Source organism: Delphinapterus leucas, chromosome 18 (assembly GCF_059928025.1).
Source record: "Delphinapterus leucas isolate spDelLeu-1000000601 "Yukka" chromosome 18, BTC_Dleu_Yukka2, whole genome shotgun sequence".
NCBI classification, from domain to species: Eukaryota; Metazoa; Chordata; class Mammalia; order Artiodactyla; family Monodontidae; genus Delphinapterus; species Delphinapterus leucas.
Genome location: NC_143146.1, coordinates 52,767,571 through 52,785,368, shown reverse-complemented (window position 1 = coordinate 52,785,368; position 17,798 = coordinate 52,767,571).

The following is a 17,798-nucleotide window of genomic DNA, read 5'->3' as shown; positions in this document are numbered from 1 at the left end:
TCTGATATGGCTCAGTTATTTTGAATACCTCAACAGCAGGACCCTGGGATTTGCTATTGATTTCCTACACTCCTTACACCTTGAAGGATGTATTAAAATCTAGCTGCGAAAAGAATGACATTTCTGTTCATATCTTAGAGTCAAGTTTATCTGAGATTTTTTTCCTAGTTATTAAAACTCTACATTCTGACATGTTCAATATACTCTGAGCCAGTGAACTTACAAGAGCATGTTTAAATAGAGGGTAACATCACATTAAAATCTGTAAAGAGTAGTTCTCAGAAAAGGTTTACATACATTTCCTTTTCTGTATTTTATTGCATGGGCTTTAACTGTTATGTGCTTAACTATGGAAACAGATATTTCAAAACAAAGCGAAACAAAACAGAAAGATAAAACGCCTTCTCTTAAAATTTTTTTTGCTTCATTCCAAGAAAAAAAACATTATTTCCTATTTATTCTCCCCTCTCCATTTAGTCTACCTAAAAGTCAGGGTCATGAATTGTCCAGATTTTTTATTATTCCATTAAACAAGGACAGTACTTGCAGTCCTAGGTGTATAAAATCCCCTTCAGTTTTGGCGTTCATTAAAATGAAGTAAATAAACAAAAGGTGAATGATAGCCCCAAGGTCGTAGTGGTGACACATGTCATTGCAGGTCGTCTATAACGCAAGGATGGGAAGGCATATACTTGAAAGATGCCATTGTGGTGCCGAACCAATTGCTTTGTGGATACGATGGTATTCCATTCCATGCAATGTAATCTAAATTGCAAACTGATCAACATTACCATTGAGTTGCCCAGAGATTTTATATTTGTAAACTTTAATGTATAGTAGGTATTCAGTCAACACTGAACAGAATTGAAAGTGAATGGACACATCAACATGCTATTTATGGTTTGACTTTAAGTGACAGGGGTTGACAGTGCTAAGTCCCAATGATTCCTGTAAAAAAGTGAATTAGTTCTAGGGCGCTTATGGCACTTGTTAAACTCATGGGCAGAGGGTGGGTGTACTTCTCTCTTTGTGGGAACCATGCTCTTGAATGTATATTCAAAATTCTCCATCTAAAGAGATAGAAGACCCTTAAACTTGAACTCTCCACACATTTTGCTATGTTGCTTCAATCCTTTTTAGGTTGCTGTCTCCTGACTTTCTAAAATGAGGTCTGGGGTTGAGGTTAAAGGCCCTGGCAGGGAGGAGAGGAAGAGGTGAAGAGTGTGTTTGGAAGTGATTCAACCTCTGCTCCAGCCATTTCTCACCTGCCAGGAGTTCAAGGTCAATTCTCTTATCAGATGACATTGTGAGGCTGGAACGACCCTATCTTCTTTTTCCTACTCCAAAGAGCACTGCTTTAAAGAAATGCTCCATACACAATGGCATCTTTATTCTATTCACTTTCATACTCTGAAAATGACATGCAATTCTATCAGAAACCATTTTTTATAGTGCTGGTTCAATTATATTTAACTGTTTGCATGAATGTTTTAAGTTTTAACTTAAAACTTATACGTTGTTTTTCTGTTTAGAAAGAAAACAATTTTGTCGTCATTGTTGCTTGTTTTGTTTTCATTTTCTACTGCCCACAAAAAGACTGGTGACTGCAAACTTGGGGAATTTACACTTTCCATTATATCAAAAGAAAATACTTCTTCAGAAGCCTTTCAGTTTTACAGGAGTCAACTGTCTACAGCACCCTGAAGCTGAAGATCCCCTATTAGGACAGGGAATGTTTGGAGGTAGAGGTCTCCTGGCCCATCAGAGCACTGGTAAGGTTTCAGATTTGGTCCAGGCACCTCAGAGGGGCCTTCTCATGGTCCTGTAAGAAGCTGCTGTGTCTTTGTTTGGTTTGACCTGTGTTATTTGCATTAACTTAAATCTGTGGGTATCTGAGTAATTTTGTGAAGCATTATTTACCTTACCTGAAATAACTGTGGGCTTATTTTATTTGCTTATTTATTTTATTTTATTTTAAAAGTGGGCTTAACATGTCTGCTTCTTTGGTTAGCTAAGTTTAAATTCTTTTAAAGTGAAAATGGTTGTTTCCTTGGTCTAACTATTTAAAGTAGTGTTTTTTTGTCTTCTTGCCTATTCTAGTGTCTGTGTTAATTCAAACAAGTTTAAAATTCTCATATTGCCTCTGAGGTTTAATTTTTCTGAGTCTTTTAGGTTACATAAATTATATTTGCATTTTCTTCAAGAAAAACCTGTCCCTCTGTGCTGTTCCCAGACATTATTCCCTTTTAGTCAGAGCTAATTTTGTGTTTCTGTAGCGCTTTTTACTATACCTTTATCATGATACTTACGTGTTTGTTTAATTTTCTGATTTCCTGTCTAAACTTTATTGAGTTTACAGACAGGGTGTAATTCATTTTAGGACACTAGCAGCTTTTATAGCGTGTGATACATAGTAGGCAATCAATATGTTTGTTCAGTTGAGTTTCAATTTTTCTTGCCTAACAGCTTCCGAGTGATGCCTATGCTGGTCCTTTCTACTCAAAGTGTTCAACCTGTGGATCAGAAATGGCAACATCACCTGGGAGCTGGTTACAAATGCAGCATGGAAAACTCCTCCCCAAGCCTCAGAATGTGCATTTTTCCAAGATCCCCAAGTGATTTCTTTTTTTATTGTATTGTACTGTATTGTATTATTTTTTATACATCTTTATTGGACTATAATTGCTTCACAGTGCTGTGTTAGTTTCTGTTGTACAGCAAAGTGAATTAGCCATATGCATACACATATCCCCATATCCCCTCCCTTTTGAGCCTCCCTCCCATCCATCCTATCCCACCCCAAGTGATTTCTGTAAATTAAAGTTTTAAAAACACTGTAACTCAGTGGTTCTGCGAGTGCGGTTCCTAGACCAGCAACATCAACATCACACGGCGACTTTTTAAGAAGGCAAGTTCTTGGGCCTAATCCCAGATGTACTGAATCAGAGATTCTGGTGGGAGCACAGCAATAGCCACAAGATTTCTAGGTGATTCTAATGCATGCTAATGTGTGAGAGCTGCTGTTCAAAATGTCATCCTCTTTCCCAGCCTCTCTTGGGAAAGTAAAGAAAATCAATCAACACCTGGTCTGAACTATGATTAATGCAAAGTAGAGTCAAGACATCAATTATGTGAGTGACTAAAGTATTTATTTACCTCACATAGCAATAAATATCTGGCCGATAAATTCATTGATACAAATTTGAGAATGGTAATGAAATTACATATGAGTAAATTTTTAAGCATATGTAGCCATTATTTTGATTCAAAATTAATTTCATAGGAATAGTTGATTCATTTAGTCCAAGCTATTCATTTAAATAAGAGCATGGAAGCTGACAGTTTAAATGATTTGCCCCCTATGAGAGAGGTATAACATCTAAGCCAGTTTGTCATTTTGCCTGTAGATGTCTTCAGTTAATTTTATTTTTTCTGACCATTTTATTTTTCCTGAGGGGAGCTATCACATCTACAAAAGCATCATAAGTGGATGGATTTGGGGACTTTGTATAGCAACACTCTTATTTTACAGATGAGAATACTAAGGCATGGGGAAGCATGATGAACACTTTCATGTTACTGTATGGTTGGGACATTCTGGGCAAAATAACGTACATGCTATAAGTAAAGAAAATAATATAAAATTTTCCTAGATCATTCATTTCTCATATTCCAAGGGCATAGAGCCACTCATCTATTGTGGAGCCATTGGCTCTCATTCAAAGGATAATAAAACAGATTTTCTCTGGAGCCAAATACTTGGCTTCCTCCTCCTCTTCCCAGTGAAAATTCCTTTACTTTATGAAGATAAGGTCTTTCTCTCTTCCTTTCTTCTCTGGAGGGTGGTAGTTGAGAGGACATCATGTAGCCTATATAAACTCCCAGATTCAAATTGTGGGGTTCCTCTCGTTTGGTGGTGTTGGGGGGAACCTGTAGTATGCATATGGTTAGCAGTTTCTCTTTCTGTTCCTCTGAATGGGGAAATTGGGCATAAGGAAACAATGTGATTATTGATGTAAGTAATAGTAGTCTGTCCCTGATTCAGAGAACTTGTGTTTGCTTTCAGGGTAGTATAAACACAGTTGATCCTTGAACCTCAGTAGGGTTAGGAGCATGTGCTGTCAAAAATCCACGTAGAACTTTAGTGTCAGCCCTCCCTATCTGCTGTTCAGCATCTTTGCATTCAACCAACCATGGATTGTGTGGTACAGTAGTAAGTATTTAGTGAGAAATCTATGGATAAGTGGCCCTGAAAGTTTAAAGGTCAACTGAAAGCATATATAAAGACATATCTCAGAGATACGCAAGTTCAGCTCCAGACCACCCGACTGCAGTAAAGCAAATCTCACAAAAATAGCAAGTCACAAATTTTTTGGTTTCCCAGTGCATATAAAATTTATGTTTACACTATACTGTACTCTAGTAAGTGCACAATAGCATTATGCCTAAAAAAAATGTACACACCTTAATTAAAAACTACTTTATTGCTAAAAAAATGCTAACCATTATCTGAGCCTTCAGTGAGTCATCATCTTTTTGCAATAGTAACATCAGAGATCACTGATCACAGATCACCAAAACAAATATAATAATAATGAAAAAGTTTGAAATATTGTAAGAATTACCAAAATGTGACAGAGAGATACAAAGTGAGCAAACGTGGTTGAAAAAACTGGTGTCAATAGACTAGTTCAGTGCAGGGTTGCCACAAACTTTCAATTTGTAAAAATCACAATATCTGTGAAGAACAATAATGCCAGGCATAATAAAGTATGCCTATATTAAAAATGTATCAGAAGTCTCACAGAGGTGAAGAGACCCAACTGAAACTCATTTTAGAAGTGATGCAAATGGTAAAATTTTCTGTCTTGTTCTAGATTTATTCTATTGTCATTTTGCTTGGACTTTATCTGTAGCCCAGCCTACTTGACAAAGGAGGTAAATAGTTAAGCAAATAGACTATTTAAATCATGCAGTTAGCAAGCCTGGTTAATTTAGAAAAATAGCTTTATCTTTTTTTTTGAACAATTAATGGGTTTCAACTTATCCTGTTGAATTTAAAGTTCAGGCAGACCTAAGTTTTTCCTCTAGTGTCTGCCACCCTTTGACTCATAAGCCTCAGTTTGTTTATATGAAAAATGGGGATACTATTATTTACCTTATATGAGTGTTGTGAAAATTAAATGAGACAACAACTTAGTGTAGTAGCTGGTACATTTTAAACTACCATAATTCTAATTTAATTCCTAATGTTGCAGATAATGTAATTGAGGTCCCAAAGTGGTTTCCCAGGGGGGATATAGATCATAAGAGGGAGAGGAAAGAATAGAACCTACTCTTGGGCTCACGGTTCATTGTTATATTTCCAATGAATTCTTTCTCAATATTACATGAGCTTAACTAACGAAGCCCTCCTTTGGGTTTGCAGGGGAGGAAACAGCTTTCCTTAACCCTCTTAGGGTCGCTGGCTGGGTCTGAAAATTGAACTGACAAAGACAGATCAACAGGAGAAAAGCATACAAACTTATTTAATATCAGTTTTATGTGACATGGGAGACTTCAAAAGGAAATGAAGACCTGAAGAAACGGTTAAACCTGAGTATTTTTATGACAGATTTAATAAAGAATGGAGCAATTATGATGGGGCAAAGAGTATGGGGTAAGTGTAGCAGTCAGGGCCGCATCCCTCTGTGTTGGAGGTAAATGTGTGTCTTTCCTCTGGGTATAGGGAGGGTACCTCTTACATGAGGATCTTTTGCCCTGCTTCAGGGGAGAAAGGGAGATACTCAGAATGACTTTCCTGTTTCTGTGGTTTTCCCAAAATCCTTCAGCTTAAAATATTTAATTTACCAAGGTGCCATATTGGGTCCTAATATGGTAGAGTAATGGAGAGAGATGTTTAGAAGTACGGTCCAGGATTAAAAATGTAAATGAAATATTCAAATGAGGAAGAGAAAAATGTTTCTTGGCATTTTAGTTAGGGCTAGAGAGGTACTCAGATGAGAAGTGGAAGCAACAGTGGAAATAAAGCCATCTTTGATTGATAAAGTAAGACTTCCTTTTGCCTGAATTGAGATTTGACTATTGGCCTTGTAGGCTCCATTTTAATTATCTGAAAGAAAAGTCTGAATTGCATCATTAAATTGTCAATTAAGGAGGTACACCCGTATTTTCTGAATCCTAAATATTGGAGGAAAATTAATTCCTCATATGGTTGATTTTCTTGGGTTAAGATATTAGAGTTAAGGTATTTCTATCCCATTCTATCTTGATGAATGTGGCTGGCTACACAGGCCACAGGGTGGAGTCTGCCCACTGGAGGACAGGTAAGCCTCCAGCACTAATGGGCTAGAGAAAGGATTTTAAAATCATGCTTATTAGCACCAGTGTCAGTGTGGTAGAATTAACTCCCCAAAATGGCTGTCACCAGCATCTCCATTCCCAGGGGAGTTCCGGTTGCCTTCTGCCTCTCCAGGAGGCTCTCCAAGATCAGCAAGTGGGTCTGATCCAGGCTCCTTTCAAACTGCTGCCTCGATGCTCCTACTTGGAGAAAGTGAGATTTTGTATACACTTCAAGAGTGGAGTCTCTGTGTCCTCGTTCCTTCTTCATGTCTTTATGGAAAATCTTTTATGCTAGTCTTCAGGTCATTCACATTGATGGCTGCTCTGTATGTAGTTGTGATTTTGGTGTGCCTGTGAAAGGAGGTGAGCTCAGGGTCTTCTTTCTCCACCATCTTGGACTCACCTCAGCATTTTATTTTAATAGCTCATCTTTTGGGAAATTTTCCAAGGCATTCATTAGAGTTAGAAAAAAGCAAAATATTTGTATTTTTTCTTATATATCATCAGTTTATATTTATTAAATTACATAATTAAAACTTCCATGAATAGGTCTGAAAACAAAGATAAATGACTTTTGGTAAATATAAAACTCAAGCAGAAAGGACAATCTGTGTACTGGTGCACTAGAGAGACGAGAGAAAGATAATTATGCTTAACTACTTATTTTATTCACTTATATTTTCTTGAGATTTATGAAAAGTCATGGATTTTTCTCACATAAAATTTTTGATGCCAAAATCTAAATATGCTAAATTTTAAAAGAGTTCTCATGGCTGATATTTTAGATTGGCAGCCTTATAAACACATGGATTGCAAACTTCAGCGATCAACCTCATAAGCTCTTTTAAAAGATAATATTGTTGACCTTTGGCATTGAAAAATTTTTCTCTTAGTATTGGTTTTAAAACATGTATGATTTTCATTATGTCCTAGGGTGATTTAAGGAATGATCAAAATTAACCATCATTTAAACCATCAAATTCACATATGAAAACATATTCCCTGATTTGAATACCCCTCAAACTACATTAGTTTCAGGATTATTTTTTTAAGTTTCCTTATTTTTAAATCATGTAACTATAGAGATAATATTCATTTCATAAAAGCAGATAGAAATTGTAGATCTCAGCGATGAAAATTATAAATTATAATTGTTCTCACCCTTCACCTTTTGGAGACAAATTTGAAATACCAGATGGATGAAGTTTGAGGACTGATTAATAGAAATAGAGAATACATTTTCATGAAGCATCTATGAGCTCATTTTAAAGTGCTTAAAGAAAAAAATATAGCTTTATTCGTTTATAAGGAAAATTTTATATAGAGAGTATATTGTGATTTGCAGCCAAAAGAGTGAGACTCAAGGAGAAACTCTTATTGTAAGACTTTTATTATTTAGTTGTATAACCTCTAAAGCCTAGAGGAGGAAAGAGTATTTCAAGTAAGTTTGGCATTGTATAGAAAATACTCTCTATAAAATTTTTCTTATAAATGAATAAAGCTATACTTTTTCTTTAAGTAAAAACAGAAGTTCAAAACTGGTCTATTGACCCCATTGTAATAATAAGGAAGGCTAATAGGTCACCTAAAGGAAACTGGTGGAGGTAAAATCCTTAGAAGTCTAATCTGAACTGGATACAAAATAGATACCAGGAGGAGAGCATTCTAGAAGGAGGTCCTAATTTTTATTCAGAGGGCAAAATTGTTGGAGGAATGGGAGATTCAAAATCCTTTATCAGGATTACTGAATATCCAAGGCCTATATACACTATTTACATCTCTTAAAACAGATTAGGGGAAGGATTTTGAAACTGCTTTCAGACAATGTGGGTTCCTTCTGTTATGTATACTGTTGACATTTAAATGAGTCTCAGTAAAACCTGCAAGGTTCTGCTAATAAATTGTGAGGTTGAGTGCTATGTAAAGCTACAATTTGTAGATGAAGGGGTATTATATATTCATGATATTTGCATATATGATGTTTTATGTGCATTTGCCTCCTCTTCTAAGATTTTTGTATGCCTGGACCTAACTACCTCTCACCATGATAATCACCCTGTTCTGTGCAAAGTAAGCAGTGAATAAATAATTAGGGTGTTATTTTCAGGTCCAGGAAATTGCAAATTTTTGGATTTTTTTTTTTTTTTTTTTGCGGTACTTGGGCCTCTCACTGTTGTGGCCTCTCCTGTTGCGGAGCACAGGCTCTGGACGCGCAGGTTCAGTGGCCATGGCTCACGGGCTCAGCCGCTCCGTGGCATGTGGGATCTTCCCAGATCAGGGCACGAACCCGTGTCCCCTGCATGGGCAGGCGGACTCTCAACCACTGCGCCACCAGGGAAGCCCAAATTTTTGGATTTTTAAAAAATGATCATGGTAACCACATTCAATTGCTTTGCTGTTGTTATAGGTAAACAAATCAGAAAGAAAAATTAGTAAAGATGATTGAATTTTGAGACTTTGGAAAAACTTTCAGTTATTCAATCAAGATATTCTCTTCCGGGCTTCCCTGGTGGCGCAGTGGTTGAGAGTCCGCCTGCCGATGCAGGGGACACAGGTTCGTGCCCCGGTCCGGGAAGATCCCACATGCCGCGGAGCGGCTGGGCCCGTGAGCCATGGCCGCTGAGCCTGCGCGTCCGGAGCCTGTGCTCCGCAACAGGAGAGGCCACGACAGTGAAAGGCCCGCCTACCGCAAAAAAAAAAAAAAAAAAAGATATTCTCTTCCATCAAATACTTTTTACACAATTTCTCCAGTTTTAAAATTTGAATTTTGTGAATGTGCGAGACCTAGATACAGAAAGGTTTGAGGAGTTGTTTTTCTTAGTGTTGTTTCCTTGGTACTTCTGTTGATCACCAGCATGACAGTGAGACCACAGTTGAGACGAAAGCTGTTGTACAGTTGAAGGAGGCACATTAGATGTAGAGGAGGTGAGCTGGGGCAAGGCATAGCCCAAGGGAACTAGAAGCTAAAGAGATGACTGATGTTGGTGCAGTAGTCACAAACATATGAATGGAAGTAGCAGCAACAGGCAGCAGTGGCTTAAGAATTTGTACCTTACAGGCAGAGTCTGAAGCGTGTTGGCAGCACACGGCAGAAGTGCTGGGGGAAGAGGTCAAGGGGGTTGAAAGATTGGTGGTTTAGGGAGGCAAAGTGGCATAAAGAAAAGACAAGGAGCGCTGTTTGGGGATGATTTTAGCTCACACACATGTTGCTTCTACCCTAGGTTGTGTCATAAAGACTCCAGCATTATTTTCATCGTTGGCAATGACTCTTGCCAACAAGGTGTGATTGGCATGCATAAATTGAATAAACAGGTTTTAATGTATGACCTCTTCAATTGCTTCTGGTGACTTCCTTATGTAAGAACAAGGCTATTACGCAAGTCAAACTATTTACATTGTTTCATCCTTTTGTTTCATCCTATTGTTACATTGTTACATCCTTTCTCCTTGTCTCCTCCTCATGTCCCACTACCCTTCCCAGTTACTCAAGTTGTTTGTCTCTTTGACAAGACGGATTGAAAACCACTCTTCTATTTCGTGTCTGAATCTGAAAACTATTGGGTGGAAAGCTGACTTCTGCTTGGAAGGTGAATTTTTTCTTCTTTGGTCACAGTCTGATGCATCGTCAGCTACACATTAGGAGATAAAAGCCTTTCCCCCAATTCCAATTAAAGAATTGGAGAAAGGAAGCCTTAGTGAATACAGATCATTCATTCAGTTACCTTTTGTGAGCACCTAGATAAGCCATGGCCAATGAATGTAAGAATTTGCAAGATTTCTCTAAATCTGATTTATTATTTTTGGATATCCTCTATTTCTTTTTAATAATTAGTAACAAATCCCTTTAAAATGAGAGAGGGTTTGCACAGAAAGAGCAGGTAATTGAGAAGACTCTATGTGGAGTCATGTTCTATAACTGTTCTGGAGTCACACTTCCTTCTCTCTGTGCTTGGAAAATGTTCTGACTCAGTGCCCTGGAAAAGTGGTCTATTGGTATCCCAGGAATACAGTGTTTTATTAAAAGATAGAGAAAGATGCAAAATGTGCTATTCTGAGACACTTTATAACTAATCTATAACCGTTGGAGTTGAGGACATGGGGAAGGGGAAGGGTAAGCTGGGACGAAGTGAGAGAGTAGCATTGACATATATACACTACCAAATGTAAAATAGATAGCAAGTAGGAAGAAGCTGCATAGCACAGGGAGATCAGCTCAGTGCTTTGTGACCATCTAGAATGGTGGGATAGGGAGTGTGGGAGGGAGACGCAAGAGGGAGGGGATATGGGGATATATGTATACATACAGCTGATTCACTTTGTTATAAAGCAGAAACTAAAACAACGTTGTAAAGCAATTATACTCCAATAAAGATGTTAAAAAAGTATATACGCGGTAAAGTTATTAATGACTTCAATTTATTTTTTTATTTCTCTAAAGAAACTTTTTGTCAAATAGGAAATGAGAGAAATAAATCTGGTTGCAAAGATTACTCATGCTTTCCTTTCCTATGTGAAGAGTACAAGAACTTCTGGAAAAACAATGTTAATCTATCAGGGACAAAACAATGTTAATGTCTCTGCTATGTGGTCTCTCAAAAACTGCATCAAGAAAATAACATATTAGTGCAATTTTTAAGGAGTTTTTCAGATCCAAAAGTCCAAAGAAATTCACACAATAATTACTTTTGTTATTTCATCTTTGTTGGTTTCCCTCCAAGTTATTTACGTCCAAGAATGCTTTTTTTTTCTGTCCTGTTTTCTTTCACTGACAGATAAGTTTTATTTAGGGAATCCTACTTTTTATCATTATTATGAGTCTTGTAACTTTAGAAGTTTATTGTTATGTTTTCCAAAGCCAGTTAGATATTCCTCTGGCATAATTCAATTATAGACTTTAAGATTTCATATTGCTTAATCCACCTCTTCACCAATCGACTGTGAATTTGATTTGTTTTCACACTAAGCATAGTGCCTGGCACAAAGGCAATGGTTGTGAAATCTTTGGTAAATGGATGACAGTATTATTTGCCAGAATTCTGGACACATTCATGGGATATGAACAATTTTAAACTCTTCAATTAATGAATCCATGTGTAACAATATGATTTTTGCCCTTAAAGTACAATAAATATTTATTGATGATGTTGGCGATGACACAGTTACCAGAATAAAGAATGAAGACCCACAGACCTCCCTGCAAGAGAAGGGTGGATAATAAGCTTCTGTTTCCTATTGAATTGTACAAACACATAACAAATATTGATATTGATATTGATATGACTAGGAAAACAATTTTTCTTGTTTAGACAAGTTAAAATAAGATTTCCTTCATGGTGGAGACATAGTCATTGTTTAGGTAAGATGCATAATGCCCTTGTTTTACTGCCTTAGTTGAATGATGTGCTTTTGTGTTTTTGTTTGGTTTGGTCATGCTTACATTTTATTTCATTTGTGTTTCCAAATGAGCTTCTCTTCAGGATTTCAAATTGATTCATTTGTGTATCCTCCCAGATCTTCCATTGCGCTTATATTGTTCTGTGATATTTTTGTTGTTGTTTGTTTGTTTGCTTGGTCTTTTTTTTTTTTAAATTTCAGCACTGGAAGAATGCTTTAGCACCAAACCATGGTGGTTATTAATAGGTTGATGGGCTAACTGGGCATTTCATATGTTTATTTTTATACGAAAGAAGGATAACTTTTGTTGTTATTGCTCTGCTTATGTAATTGATGTGCTTAAAGTAAGAATTTTTTTTTTTACAGTTTTCCAGTTTTGTGAGTTTATCCATTAAACAGATTTGGAACAGGTAATGGGTATTGAAGTGTGATTTGTGCATCCTTCATACCCTGTTGATTTTGAGATATGTCAAGATTTTATTTCCTCATTTTGTGAGCAAGATAAAATCTGATTTACACAAATAAGCAAAAAAACTTTACACACAGCATTCTTTCTGTTACACCAGTGAGCTGTTTACATACTAATATTGTAGCTCTCCAAACAGTTCTTATATAAGATTTTAGAACAACTAGCCTACAAAAGCATGCTCAGAATTGCATGCTGCTATGGTTGAAAAAAATGCAAGGCCCATGATGTCAAGGTCTGCACTTGGCTTTTTTATTCCTAGTGCCAACGGGTAGTGTGGTGCATGGTACATATTCAAGAAATGTTTAATGAAAAATATTGTGCAGCCTGGAATGAATGGTTCTGTAGGGAAATGCATTCTAGTTTGCAGTCTTGAAAATTCTTTTCATTTGTATTTGTACATATATATGAGGCTTCTTTAAGAATGAGAAAATAATAATTATTTATTTTGAACAGCTATTATTCATTAGGCAGTGTGCTAAGTGACATGTATAATTTCCTTAATTTTTCAATTTTATGACATCGACTTTATCCCATTTACAGGATGAGGAAAATGAGGGAGGAAAGTATGTCTGGAGTCCTTTAAAAGCAGAAGAGTTTTCTCCATTTGAGTTGATGTAAGAGTGGCTCTGTTTGAAGTCAGGTAAGAGGTAAGATACATTTTTGTACTTTCTGGACCTGTGAAACCACTATTTCAATTAATCTACACCTAACTGTGCCATGTTGACTTAGAAAAATGACTTACCAACTTATATTTTTCAAATAAGTAGATTATAGAATGAAATAAAAATGCATATTTTAGCAATTAAGCAAAAGCACAATAATTTATAATAATATGTTTTTCTCTTAATAGAAACATTTAGGTTTATCACTTTAAAGCACCAACGCAAATAGAAATGTAAGATATGAAAGACTAAAGGCCAAAATAACCACTGTATTATCTATTAATGCAATTTCAAGGCAACTGGCACCATGTTATCTGTTTTCCCTCATAGCAGTATTACTATTTTATCTGTTATTATAAATTTAAGAGTAAACATTAATAGTTTGTGCCATTTGATTAAAATGTAAATCACCTCAAATCTTTGGGGATTGTCACCCATTCCTTGTTTACAGATGCATGAAACTAGAACATTTTCCTTTTAATATAAGAGCAGTGGCTTTCATTAGAAATCACATCACTGACCCATAGAGTGTTTGTGCATACTTGTCAGAATGGGATAGATTGAAAAGAAGCAGCAGGAAAAAGTACCTTCTTATCAATTATTTGTGTCAATAATTACCTGCTTGTCATGCAGAGGTGAGGATAATGAGGGTGGAAGAAAGAAGGAGGATGGGAAGGGAATAGCCTGTGATTTTTAAATCCAAGCATCACTATTTTCTTGACCACAATAGAAGTATATTTTTACATAATTCATGCATTACAGAAGCAAGAATGAAAAAAGTAACCAGGAAGCAAAAATGCATTGATTATTGGCTATTTTTGCAATAGAATAAACTTTTCTGAGAATCACAGTATCACTCAATCTCCATCTATTCCCTAGCCTTGAGAGGCATATTTCTCCATGAGCAGGTCTTTGGTAGAAAAACAGTCCTGTGGCATCACCTCAAAGGGCTTTACTGGGTGTGTTTATCAGGGATTCTTTTTCCAGCCAGCCTTAGGCATAGCTCATCTTCATATTCATCAGTTGATAAATGAGTTTGGTAGCTTAGTGATAGAAACCTAGAGTCCATTAACAAGAAAACACAAAAATAAGCCTAAGACAATAAAAGAATATCCCAAATATTTGGGAAATTCTATATTTAATGGCTTGTATAAATGTACTTCTATGCTATGTTCTGTATATGAAGGAAGAAAGAAAGGATCCTCCTCAGCAGAGAGCTTTATTTTTAGTGGAATTTATATACATTATCCTTTTATTAACTGTGTAGGTGATGTCTTTTCTGCTATAAAGAGTAGTTCTTCCCATATTAAGAAAGAACCAAGAAGGAAGGAAGGATGGTAGAGAGGTCAAGGTAGGGAGGGAGATTGACATGGAGGTTAATCACTGGATCCCACTTCCCTCTGCAGCTACTTTCCTTGGCAATCTTTTGGTAAGAATTGGTTTCATTTTTCATTATTCATTCCCTTTCTAACACCCTTCATTTTGATTACCACGTTGTATTGCCATCGAATTGTCTGCCAGTGGGTACCACAATAAGCTTGTGGAATGGCATTTTGATTTTATAGGCTAGGTGGGAAACAGGATCAGGGAAGTTCAAGATCACCCCATTTGTCAATGGTAAGCTGAGATTAAAACTGAGGTTTTCAAGACTAAAATGAGTATTTCAAAATCTCCTAATTTCAGTGTCTTCCTTTGTCTTCATTCATTGGTCTGATATTAAAGCCTTCCATGCTCTCTCCTAAACCTCTATTTTTATCTTTCTCTCTCAGGGATGCTTTACAGAGACATCTTGCATAGCAAATTTAGTTGGATAACAATTCTGAAATTATTGGGAAACACTTATTGGATGGGGTGCTCACTAAGCCCCAAGACTTCATATACAGTTGTCACTTGGTATCTCTGTGGGATATGCAGCTACCAAAACCCTAGGATGCTCAAGTCCCTTATATAAAATGGTGTAGTATTTGCATATAAGTGACACACATTCTCCCGTATATTTTAAATCATCTCTAAATTACTTATAATACCTAATACAATGTAAATGCTATTTACATAGGTGTAAATACAACACAAATGCTATGTAAATAGTTGTTGGTGCGTAGCAAATTCAAGTTTTGTTCTTTGGAACTTTCTGGAATTTAAAAGAATAATTGAATATTTTCTATCCACAGTTGTTTGAATCCTCAAATGTGGAACCCATGGTTACAGAGGGCCAATGGTACATTTAATCTGGACAAAAATGAGACAGTTCAGGGCCATGCTGAAACCTGTGGGTGTTTTAGGAAGGCTAATTTGCTCCCCCCTCAAACAATATTCTTCAAATATTTGTTTAGCATTTAATTATACAGGACAATGAGCCTTGGATAAGGAATAAGCACAGAAGTGATACCCCCTAAGGTGACCACAGCAACACAGCCCACTTTGAGAATAAAAGCTCTACAATTTCTCCTCTGCAAACAGTCAAGTTGTGTTAGTGGCCTTTGACAAGGATGGGGTAGGGAGTTGCTGAGTGCCCACAGGGTCCCTTCCCAGTCCAAATGGCTAATTTAAGTGTTCCTTCTCACCACACACAATAATCTTTCTTCAAGAAGTTTCTAGAAATGTAACTACCTTTATCTCATACATAAGGGATGCTCTCAGACCCTTACTGATTGGTGCTCTGAATGTCTGACCCAGATAACCTGACTTTATTATTTTTCCATTTATTTATCTATTATTTATTTATTTATTTTTGGCTGCGTTGGGTCTTCGTTGCTGCATGCGGGCTTCCTCTAGTTGCGGCGAGCAGGGGCTACTCTTCATTGCAGTGCGCAGGCTTCTCATTGCGGTGGCTTCTCTTGTTGCAGAGCATGGGCTCTAGGTGCGCAGGCTTCAGTACTTGTGGCACATGGGCTCAGTAGTTGAGGCATGGAGGCCCTAGAGCACAGGCTCAGTAGTTGTGGCGCATGGGCTTAGTGGCTCCGCCGGCATGTGGGATCTTCCCAGACCAGGGCTCGAACCCATGTCCCCACATTGGTAGGTGGATTCTTAACCACTGTGCCACTAGGGAAATCCCAGAAAACCTGACTTTGTTTTTTGTTTGCTTGTTTGGTGTTTTTTGTTTTTTTTTTTAATTTTAGAAATTTATTTTTTTATACAGCAGGTTCTTATTAGTTATCCATTTTATACATATTAGTGTATATATGTCAATCCCAATCTCCCAATTCAACACACCACCCTCTCCGTCACTTTCCCCCCTTGGTGTCCATACGTTTGTTCTCTATACCAGATAACCTGACTTTAAATTCTCACTGATAACAGCATTATTATTTCCATTTAATGGAAGCATATCAGCATTTAAACCCTGGTGGGAGTTCAAACTCCATGCCCTTTTTGAAGTAATATACCAACTTTTCTACCCTCTTTGCTACCTCAGAGTCCTTACTTGCTCCATTTGACCTTCCAGGAATGCTTTTTACTTGTTACTTGGCCTGCTCCATTGACTTTGGCTACTCTTGTCTACTTGATTATCTTCCCAACTTTGACTGCTGTGATATAATTCTAAGCCAGTTTTATTCATCTCTCTAAGACTACTCTTCTTCAGTCTTACAATTCCTGGTCCCATATTTTAAGTGTTTCTTCTTCAACCATCTACGTTCATGGCAGAAGTTACCTTAGAGATTCAATGGGAATTGTTTGTACCCCTTCCACCTCTTGTCTTCAATATGTTCCCACTGCCTCAGTTTTCCCTCCCTGCCATGGTCTCTAAGATTTTTACTTACATCACTAAGATTTCCTCAAAGATGAAATTCTGCATTTCCAGCTGCTAGTGGATATTTCCACTTCAACACCTACCAAGACATCATTGATTTTTTAAATCAAATTGGCCCCTGCCCTCTCCCCTTTTAAGCCAGATTCCTCTCCATCCATCTTACCACTCCCAGTATAAATGACTTTTTTGTGACTCTTGCTTCCCATGGCTTAATTTCCATCATGGCTGCTTTGTTTCTGTTACCTCTGCTTCCATAAAGCTCACCTCTCACCTCTTAATGCCAAAACCCTTAGGAGAGGTTCTAACTGATCTCTCTGCCTACATCCCCTTTTCCACCAGCACATGTTCTATGTTCCTGTAGGATTAACCTTCTGAAAATCTAATTGGTATCAATATCTGTCACCTGTCTGTTTACAAAACCCCAGTATCTTCTTCTTGTAGGAGATTAAAATCCATACTCCTTAGTACCACCAAGCAGGCCCAAAGTTACTTCACCTTTGTTTTCATTTTGTTCTCTCAAGAGCATATTGCTTCACTTTATTCATCAATCCCCAACAGACCTGCTCTTGGCATCTCCCACTGGCCCAGGATCCTCTTTTCCTGTCTTTATCTACCAAACCCTAGTCATTTTCAAGGCCAAGATTCACTAGTACTTCTTTCATGGATTCTTCTCAGACAACCCCAATGGGAAAGGATCTGACTGTTTCTGGACAACCCTAACTTCAACCAGATCTGTATGTAGTCAGTGAATTCAACCATCACTCAGTAATTTCTAGCTGCCTGTAGGTCAATACCTTTCACAGTGGCAAGTAGAATTGATCAGGGAAACATATCCATCTATCATGAAGACAGCCAAATGACTCGATCATTCATGACCAGTCATGATGCCATCCCTTTGATAGTGAAGAGAGCCCCTGTCACACTGGTCCCCTTTTAGCATCTGCATCCGGCTACAATCTTTAAGTAAGGGGGAAAAATGGCAAATTGTGACTACTGTTCCACTTCATAATTTATGTTTTAAACTGTGTCACATACATTTTTGGGCATAATTATAAGTCACTAAATTTTATTGGCATAAAGAGAGAACTTTACAGTTTTAAAAAGACAAATTTATTTTTGGTTGCTGAATCAAATGTGATTTAAAGTTTCAGGATGTTTACATTTTATTAGTGACAAGTTG